The sequence below is a fragment of the Ranitomeya imitator genome, chromosome 4 (assembly GCF_032444005.1).
Source record: "Ranitomeya imitator isolate aRanImi1 chromosome 4, aRanImi1.pri, whole genome shotgun sequence".
Classification (NCBI taxonomy): Eukaryota; Metazoa; Chordata; class Amphibia; order Anura; family Dendrobatidae; genus Ranitomeya; species Ranitomeya imitator.
This window is the reverse complement of record NC_091285.1, coordinates 569,904,729-569,914,454: the sequence shown is the minus strand read 5'-3', so window position 1 is coordinate 569,914,454 and position 9,726 is coordinate 569,904,729.

The window sequence follows — 9,726 nt, the reverse complement described above, 5'->3', positions numbered from 1 at the left end:
GCCAAGTAGCATATAACACAGCCCACGTAGAATATAGCACAACCACATAACACAGCCCACGTAGCATATAGCACAGCCCACGAAGTATATAGCACAGCCCACACAGTATATAGCACAGCCCACGCAGTATATAGCACAGCCCACGCAGTATATAGCACAGCCCACATAGTATATTGCCCAGCCATGTGTATTGCACAGCTACGTAGTATATAGCACAGCCCACGTAGTATATAAAACAGCCACATAGTATACTGTCCAGCCACGTAATATATTGCACAGCTACGTAGTATAGAGCACAGCTCACGTAGTATATAGTACAGCTCACGCAGTATATAGCACAGCCATGTAGTGTGTTGCCCAGCCACGTAATATATTGCACAGCCCACGTAGTATATAGCACAGAGACGCAGTATATAACACAACCCACGTAGTATATAACACAGCCCATGTAGTATATTGCAATGTGGGCACCATATCCCTGTTAAAAAAAGAATTAAAATAAAAAATAGTTATATACTCACCTTCCGTCGGCCCCCGGATCCAGGCGAGTCGTTTAGCGATGCTCCTTGCGAGGCTCCGGTCCCAAGAATGCATTGCGGTCTCGCGAGACCGCTACGTCATCTCGCAAGACCGCAATGCATGGCCCAGAGCGTCGCGAAGAGTGGGAAAGGCGCCAGAAGGTGAGTATATAAATGATTTTTTATTTTTTTTTAATTATTTTTAACATTAGATCTTTTCACTATTGATGCTGCATAGGCAGCATCAATAGTAAAAAGTTGGTCACACAGGGTTAATAGCAGTGTTAACAGACTGCTATTAACCCTGTGTGGGCGCTGACTGGAGGGGAGTATGGAGGGGGCACTGACAGAGTAGGAAGGGGCGAATTCGCGGCCGAACCGTGCCCGTCGCTGATTGGTCGCGGCCAGAGGCCGCGACCAATCAGCGACGCGGGATTTCCGTGACAGAAAGACAGAAAGACAGACAAACAGACGGAAGTGCCCCTTAGACGATGATATATATACTAGATGGTGGCCCGATTCTAACGCATCAGGTATTCTAGAATATGCATGTCCACGTAGTATCATACAATTATTAGGTTCTGTAGAAGGATGTAGATCTGGGTATTTATTATGATGGAATATAGGCTGAACTGGATGGACAAATGTCTTTTTTCGGCCTTACTAACTATGTTACTATGTTACTATGTAGTATATTGCCCAGCGACGTAGTATATTGCCCAGCGACGTAGTATAAGCACAGAGCCACGTAGTATATTGCCCAGCCACGTAGTATATTGCCCAGCCACGTAGTATGTTGCCCAGTCACGTAGTATATTGCCCAGCCACATAGTATATAGCAGAGCCACGTAGTATATTGCACAGGCACGTAGTATTTTGCCCAGCACAGAGCCACGTAGTATAGAGACTTAAAAAAAAAAAAATTACCATATACTCACCTTCCGAAGGCCCGTTGAAGTCCTGCTATACTCACCATCCGGCGCCTTTCCCGCTCCTCGCCACGCTCCCGGGACCGCTCCATTGCAAGCGGCAGCTTCCGGTCCCAGGGCTGGTGTGAGCAGGGCTGGTGGGACCGGAAGCTGCCGCTTGCAATGGAGCGGTCCCGTGAGTGGCGTGGAGCGGGAAAGGCGGCGGAGGGTGAGTATAGCAGGTTTTTTGGTTTTTTTATTATTTTTAACATGACATATTTTTGCTATTGATGCTGCATAGGCATATGTAAATAGTAAATAGTTGGGGACACACAGGGTTAATAGCAGCGGTAACGGAGTGCGTTACACTGCGGGCTGTTACCGCTGCCATTAACCCTGTGTGAGCGGTGACTGGAGGGGATTATGGAGCGGGCGTCGGGCAGTGAATGCAGGGGAGTAGGGAGGGACTAATCGGACTGTGGCCGTCGCTGATTGGTCGCGGCAGCCATGACAGGTAGCTGCCGAGACCAATCAGCGAATGAATAACCGTGACAGAAGGACAGATGGAAGTGACCCTTAGACAATTATATAGTAGATATATAGATGTGCTAGCAGTGAATTGCCATTAGTTCATACTAATTGATTTGTTTCATGTTCAGTATTTGGTTAGTATTTTACATCAGTATTTGGAGACGCCAAATGCTGAGGAGCAAAGGGCATACAATTCACTAATGGTCTGCTGACTCAATAAATGCAGAGTCCAAGCCTCCTCTGACAGCAGAAAAGTCACACAAAGCTTCATGATGTGGGTTTCCATGGCTGAGCAGCTTCATGCAAGCCTTACATCACCAAGCACTATGCCAAATGTTGGATGTACTGGTGTAAAACCGCCACTGGACGCTGGAGCCGTTCTGTGACATGACAAATTACACTTATCTGACCGCCTGATGAACGAGTCTGGGTTTGGTTAATAGTTACATAGTTATTAAGGTTGAAGGAAGACTTTAAGTCCATCTAATTCAACCCATAGCCTAACCTAATTTGCCCTAACATGTTGATCCAGAGGAAGGCAAAAAAAACCCATGTGGCAAAGAGTAAGCTCCACCTTGGGGAAAAAAATTCCTTCCCGACTCCACATACGGCAATCGGACTAGTTCCCTGGATCAACGCCCTATCAAGGAATCTAGTGTATATACCCTGTAACATTATACTTTTCCAGAAATGTATCCAGTCCCCTCTTAAATTTAAGTAATGAATCACTCATTACAACATCATACGGCAGAGAGTTCCATAGTCTCACTGCTCTTACAGTAAAGAATCCACGTCTGTTATTATGCTTAAACCTTTTTTCCTCCAAACGCAGAGGATGCCCCCTTGTTCCGGTTTCAGGTCTATGATTAAAAAGATCATCAGAAAGGTCTTTGTACTGTCCCCTCATATATTTATACATTAAAATAAGATCACCCCTTAGTCTTCGTTTTTCCAAACTAAATAGCCCCAAGTGTAATAACCTATCTTGGTATTGCAGACCCCCCAGTCCTCTAATAACCTTGGTCGCTCTTCTCTGCACCCGCTCCAGTTCAGCTATGTCTTTCTTATACACCGGAGACCAGAACTGTGCACAGTATTCTAAGTGTGGTCGAACAAGTGACTTGTATAGAGGTAAAATTATGTTCTCCTCATGAGCATCTATGCCTCTTTTAATGCATCCCATTATTTTATTTGCCTTTGTAGCAGCTGCCTGACACTGGCCACTGAATATGAGTTTGTCATCCACCCATACACCCAGGTCTTTTTCATTGACGGTTTTGCCCAGAGTTTTAGAATTAAGCACATAGTTATACATCTTATTACTTCTACCCAAGTGCATGACCTTACATTTATCCCCATTAAAGCTCATTTGCCATTTATCAGCCCAAGCTTCTAGTTTACATAAATCATCCTGTAATATAAAATTGTCCTCCTCTGTATTGATTACCCTGCAGAGAATGCCAGGAGAACATTACGTGCTTAACTGCATTGTGCCAGCATTGAGCCACGTTCAGTATTTGGTGAGTTTTTAACATCCCTATTTGTAAGCCAAAACCAGGAGTGGGTGATAAATCCAGAAGTGGTGACGTGTTTCTATTATAGTTTTCCACTGATTGTCCCACTTCTGGTTTTGGCTTACAAATAGTGATGTAAAATACTGACCAAATACTAAACGTGTAAACGAGGCCTTACAGGTTTAGTGGAGGAGAGAGAATGATTTGGGGTTTGTTTTTCAGAGATTGGTCTACGCACCTTAGTTCCAGGGAAGGGAAATCTTAGAGTAACATTTTTTTCTCCTCCTGGACGGATCTCAATTCACTGTTAAAATATATCTGCAGTGAATCCAGATTTTCCCATTATTGAGATAAATAACAGTTGGCGCTTATAAAGTTCTATGGAGAACAATGCAGAAAAATGCCTGGGTCTGCATGTTGCTCCTTCCTCTATAAAGCAGGGGGTTGGACACGATGACCCTGGAGGTCTCTTCCAACGCTAACGTTCTATGACAATGTTACCAGCACCAACTGTCAGTAGCTCGGTAACGGTGCGGTCAAATGGCCGTGTAAATCGGACAGAGATGAGCCTGCTATGCACGGACTGGCCGGCAGCTCTCCCAACGCCAGGGTGACAGCTTGATTTTTTTATGCAGCCGTTATGCTCAGGTCAAGAGAGTCACGGCCAGTCTGTGCATTGCAGACCTATTTCGGTCTGATTTATGCAGCTGACTGCGCCCTAATGGGAAGATCTGTCTTCACTGAATACAGATTTCACAAACTTTACCCATGAACTGAGAATGAAAGCTAAATCCGAGTGGGGGGTAGAGCAGATTTCTCTGATAAGATTACAAGGTTGCTTAATTTCATGAGTACTATTTATTTACAAAATTAAAATAGTGGTTACGTTTGGTTAGTTGTATGCTTCCACCTTTGTGTGAAGTTTGGGGAAAGCCTGTTTCTCTTACCCCCATAACGGCACCACTGAGAGAGGGATCCGCCCTCAGGGACAGGAAACCTACAGGTGAAAGTAGGCGGTACCTCTCTCCCACATCAGTTTGGTTTCCTGTCCCTGATGGGGAACCTACAACATACCCGTCGTCGTGGGATGCCGGGGGTCCATCTAGCCGGGTTCAGGCAGCAGGGAGCCCTGCCTCGGACGTGGTGGATTCTCCCTCCCCGAAGGCCATGATCCGGGGTCGGCGGGCCCTGTGCGTGTGAGGGGGAGAGGCAGTGAAACAGGATCCAGTCTGCCTCTCCCTCAAAATCCATAATGGCCGGTAATAGGTGGCAGCGGCCGCCTGGTGATATACCGCCGGTCCATGGCCCGGGAGGTGGTGGCGGCGGCGGTCACCTATAGGAAGCGCCACAACTTTGGCTCCAGCGGCTGCTCCGGCGCTCCCTCCTGGAGGCCGGGTGCCGGTAAGGTGACACGCGTGCGCTGACCACAAGGCTCTCGGGGAGATCCAGAGTGTGCAGGCGCGGGGGTCATTTCCGGGGCCGCCTGCCCGGAAATATAAGGCAGCTAAACCAAACACCGGTGCTCAAGCATTTTCACCATGAGTGAGGAGCAGCCGGTAGAAGAAATTCTGCAGTCCCCTCCAAAAAAACGCCAGCAGCAACAACGCCATCACCAGCAGCGGCGACAGCAGCAGGACGCCTCTTCCCAGTGTCGCAGCTCAGGATCTCCCCTGATCAAGCCCTATCAGTGAGGGCGATACGCGTGGGACTGCATTGGCCCTGGTCCATTTCGCTTCTTTGCCTGTGATCCTCCTGGTTTGTGCATTTTGCACTTTAGGTAATTCAGCCTTATGGTCTCCTGGGACTCTTAATGCTCTTATTTGCTATATGATTCACCCCTTGCCATTTTTATGTTTTTTTGGGATCTATATAAGAGTTATGTTGCCATTTAGGTAGGCTATTGAGCATGCTGTTGCTAGCCCCACGAGCCAGTAGGTATAGAGGTGGGTTTTCAGGCATTATATATTATTACTAGATTGTGGCCCGATTCTAACGCATCGGGTATTCTAGAATATGCATGTCCCCGTAGTATATGGACAATGATGATTCCAGAATTCGCGGCAGACTGTGCCTGTCGCTGATTGGTCGAGGCAACCTTTATGACATCATAGTCGCCATGGCAACCATTATGACATCTACGTCGATACTGTGCCCGTCGCTGATTGGTCGAGGCGAATTTGCGGCAGACTGTGCCCGTCGCTGCTTGGTCGAGGCAACCTTTATGACATCATCGTCGCCATGCTTTGCCCGTCGCTGATTGGTCGAGGCCTGGCGGCCTCGACCAATCAGACGCGGGATTTCCAGGACAGACAGATAGAAAAACCCTTAGACAATATTATATATAGATACTTCATATGTATAGGTATTAATATGTACAAACACTGGACATGGACAAGGTGTTCTTTGCGGTTTTTAAATACGTTTTAAATTGTGTGGTGTGCCAATAAAAACCCCTTTTTACCATATATGGGTTGTTACTTATATACTCATGCATGTGGTGTGCATAATTGAAGTGGTGCTGTTCTGTTGTTTGCAGCTCAGGATCCCAGCGCAGCAGATGCTCCAATGGATACGGGAGACCAACAGCGGTACAAATCAAGGATGCACCTCCTAGGCCAGAACCGGTATCCCCCTTACATTAGGAGGGTAAGTGACCTACATGAATGTTCATATTCTAAATGGGGTTTATTGTGTCTTCTTAGGGGAAGAAATGTGCATCGAAAACCAGACCCAGAGTATGTCCAATCTGCTCTGTAGAGCTACCCGCTACGTGGGTAAAAAAGCTCTGTGCTATATGCATAGAAAATACTATATGTGAAGAGTCCCCAAGATTCGCATCTGACCTAAAAGAGTTAATCAAAACCCAGGTGGAAGATGCGTTAAAAAAACGTTAAAAGTTTAAAAAGGAAGCATAAATCCAGGCGCATATCCCCGGAGTTCAGTTCCAGTGAGGAAGATAGTGATCAGTATAGTTCAGATAGTTCACTCTCTTCTCCATCATCCTCTTCATCTTCAGAAGGGGGCCGCAATTGTTTCCCTATTGAAGAAACAGATGCTTTAGTAAAAGCAGTTAGGACAACCATGGGACTAGTGGAGACTCGGTCCAAGAAAAAGGCGCAAGATCTTATGTTTAGCGGCCTAGAACAAAGGAAACGAAGAGCGTTCCCATTAAATGAAAAAATACAAGCCTTAATAAAAAAGGAATGGAAGAGGCCAGATAGAAAAGTCCTTTTAACCCCAAAGAGGAAATACCCATATGACGACCTGGCTTGCTCTTTCTGGGGAAAGGCGCCAAAGTTAGACGTCGCCATTGCAAAAGCCTCTAAAAAATTTGCTTTGCCTTTTGAAGATATGGGGACCCTTAAGGACCCCATGGACAAGAAGGCGGAAGTATTCTTAAAGGGCTCTTGGGAGGCTGCTGGTGGGGGGTTAAAACCAGCCATAGCCGCCACATGTACCGCCAGAGCGTTAAGGGTGTGGCTAGACCACCTAGAGTCACAACTAAAGGATAGATCCCCAAGAGAATCAATATTGGACTCAGTCTCAATAATGAAGGGAGCCGCTGCGTACCTAGCAGACGCCTCTATAGACTCTGTGAGACTAGCGGCAAGGTCTGCTTCGTTTTCAAACAAAGCTAGAAGAGCTTTATGGCTCAATTGTTGGCCGGGAGACCTACAGACAAAAGCCAAACTATGCTCCATTCCCTGCGAAGGAGAATTTTTATTTGGGCCTACCCTAGATAACATTCTTGAGAAAGCAGAAGACAAGAAAAAAGCTTTTCCAGGGTTTCCCAATGAATCCTATAGACGGCCCTTTCTGAGCAGAAAATGTATGTGTAGAAGGCCCCCTAAAAATCAAAAAGAAGGATGGGAGAATAAAAGATTGAAGGGAAAAGGCTTCATGTTCAACAAACCTGATAACAAAAAACAGCCCCAATGAAGGTGTGCCCCAGGTGGGAGGAAGGTTGACATACTTTCTTCCAGCCTGGGAAAAAATATCTGGGAGTGCGTGGATACTAAATATAATAGAGACAGGGCTGAAACTGAAATTCCATACGATGCCATCATATCATTTTATAATGACACCACAAAGGAAAGTAGAGGCCGAGCAACTGGGCCTTCAAAAGGAGATACAGAGTCTTCTGACAAAAAACGTCCTGCAGGAAGTCCCAGACCAGGAGAAGGGCACAGGATTCTACTCCCCTCTTTCTTCGAATGAAACCGGATGGAACTTACAGGACAATCATAAACCTGAAAAAAACTAAACAAGTACCTAGTGACTCAGAGTTTCAAAATGGAAACAATAAAAACCTGTGTCAGAACGCTTTATCCGTCTTGTTTTATGACTGTCATCAACTTAAAAGACGCATACTACCATGTGCCCATCCACTCAGATAACCAAAAATTCCTCAGAGTGGTGGTATTAATGCAAGGGGAACTAAAGCATTACCAATTCAGGGCCCTTTCCTTCAGCCTAGCGATAGCCCTGAGGGTGTTTATGAAACTAATGGCAGAGGTCATGGCTCACATAAGAGAGCAAAATATACTAATAGTCCCATATCTGGACGACTTCCTGGTAATTGGCGAGTCCTCCCTCCATTGCAGTCAACAGTTGGACAAAGTGATGACATCCCTAACAAATCTAGGTTGGACGTTGAACCTAGCAAAGTCCAGAATTATACCAACCCAAGTACAACAGTATCTAGGGATAATAATAGACTCAATAAGGCAAGAATGCCATCTTCTGGGGGAAAAAATTTCAAACATGATTCAACTGGTAGCACAATTGAAGGGATCCCCAGTTGTCACTTTGCGCAAGGCAATGTCCGTACTGGGATTAATGACATCCTGTATTCCAGCGATCCAATGGGCCCAGTGTCACACCAGAGATCTCCAGTGGGAGATACTAGAAGCAGAATCTCGCTTAAAGGGGGATTTAGAAAAGCGCTTAAAAATCTCCTCACAAACAATACGTTCCCTAGCTTGGTGGGTGGATCCAGACAACCTAACCAGGGGTGTTCCGTGGGTATGGCCGATATCTATCACACTGACCACCGACACAAGTCCTTGGGGTTGGGGGGGCTCACTTAAGACTATCAAATTGCTCAAGGTCCCTGGTCGGAGGAGGAAAATCTAGTTTCCTCAAACATGAAAGAACTCCTGGCAGTGAAATGTGCGCTCAACCACTTCCTACTCTTCCTCCATTCCCACCACGTGAGGGTGCTCTCGGACAACAGGGTGGTGGTAGCATACTTGAATCACCAGGAGGGAACGAGATCTCGAGCACTGATGGAGGTAACAAAATCTATCCTGTTCTTAGCAGAGGCCAGTCTGTCCTCACTGTCAGCTCTTCATATCAAGGGACAGAAAATCAGGCCGCAGATTTTTTAAGCCGAACACAGCTGAAGCAAGGGGAGTGGGAATAAAACCAGGCGGTATTCAACCACATAGTAGAGCTTTGGGGTCTCCCGGAGATAGACTTGTTCGCAAACAGTCTAAGCCGGAAGACTCGTGCCTTCTGTTCGATCAACCCATGGGGGAGTCCAGTAACCCTAGACACCTTTTTATTTCCCTGGGACTTTCAGCTAGCCTATGCCTTTCCCTGTTATGTTTGCTAATGACAGGTGTTATGAAGGCAATCCAGAAACACAGTGTGCTTAGCGATCAGAGCGCACACAGTGATCTGACAAATACCCAAAAATACAAGAACGAGCTCTGAGACGTGGAAACTCTGTAGACTGCACACCTGATCCTATCCTAAACACAACTAAAAGCGGCTGTGGATTGCGCCTAACAACTACCTAGGCAACTCGGCACAGACTAAGAAACTAGCTAGCCTGAAGATAGAAAAATAGGCCTGACTTGCCCCAGAGAAATTCCCCAAAGGAAAAGGCAGCCCCCCACATATAATGACTGTGAGTAAGATGAAAAGACAAAACGTAGGGATGAAATAGATTCAGCAAAGTGGGGCCCGATATTCTAGGACAGAGCGAGGACAGTAAAGCGAACTTTGCAGTCTACAAAAAACCCTAAAGCAAAACCACGCAAAGGGGGCAAAAAAAACCCACCGTGCCGAACTAACGGCACGGCGGTACACCCTTTGCGTCTCAGAGCTTCCAGCAAAACAAAACACAAGCTGGACAGAAAAAAAGCAACAAAAAAGCAAAAAGCACTTAGCTATACAGAGCAGCAGGTCACAGGAACGATCAGGAGAAGCTCAGATCCAACACTGAAACATTGACAAGGAGCAAGGATA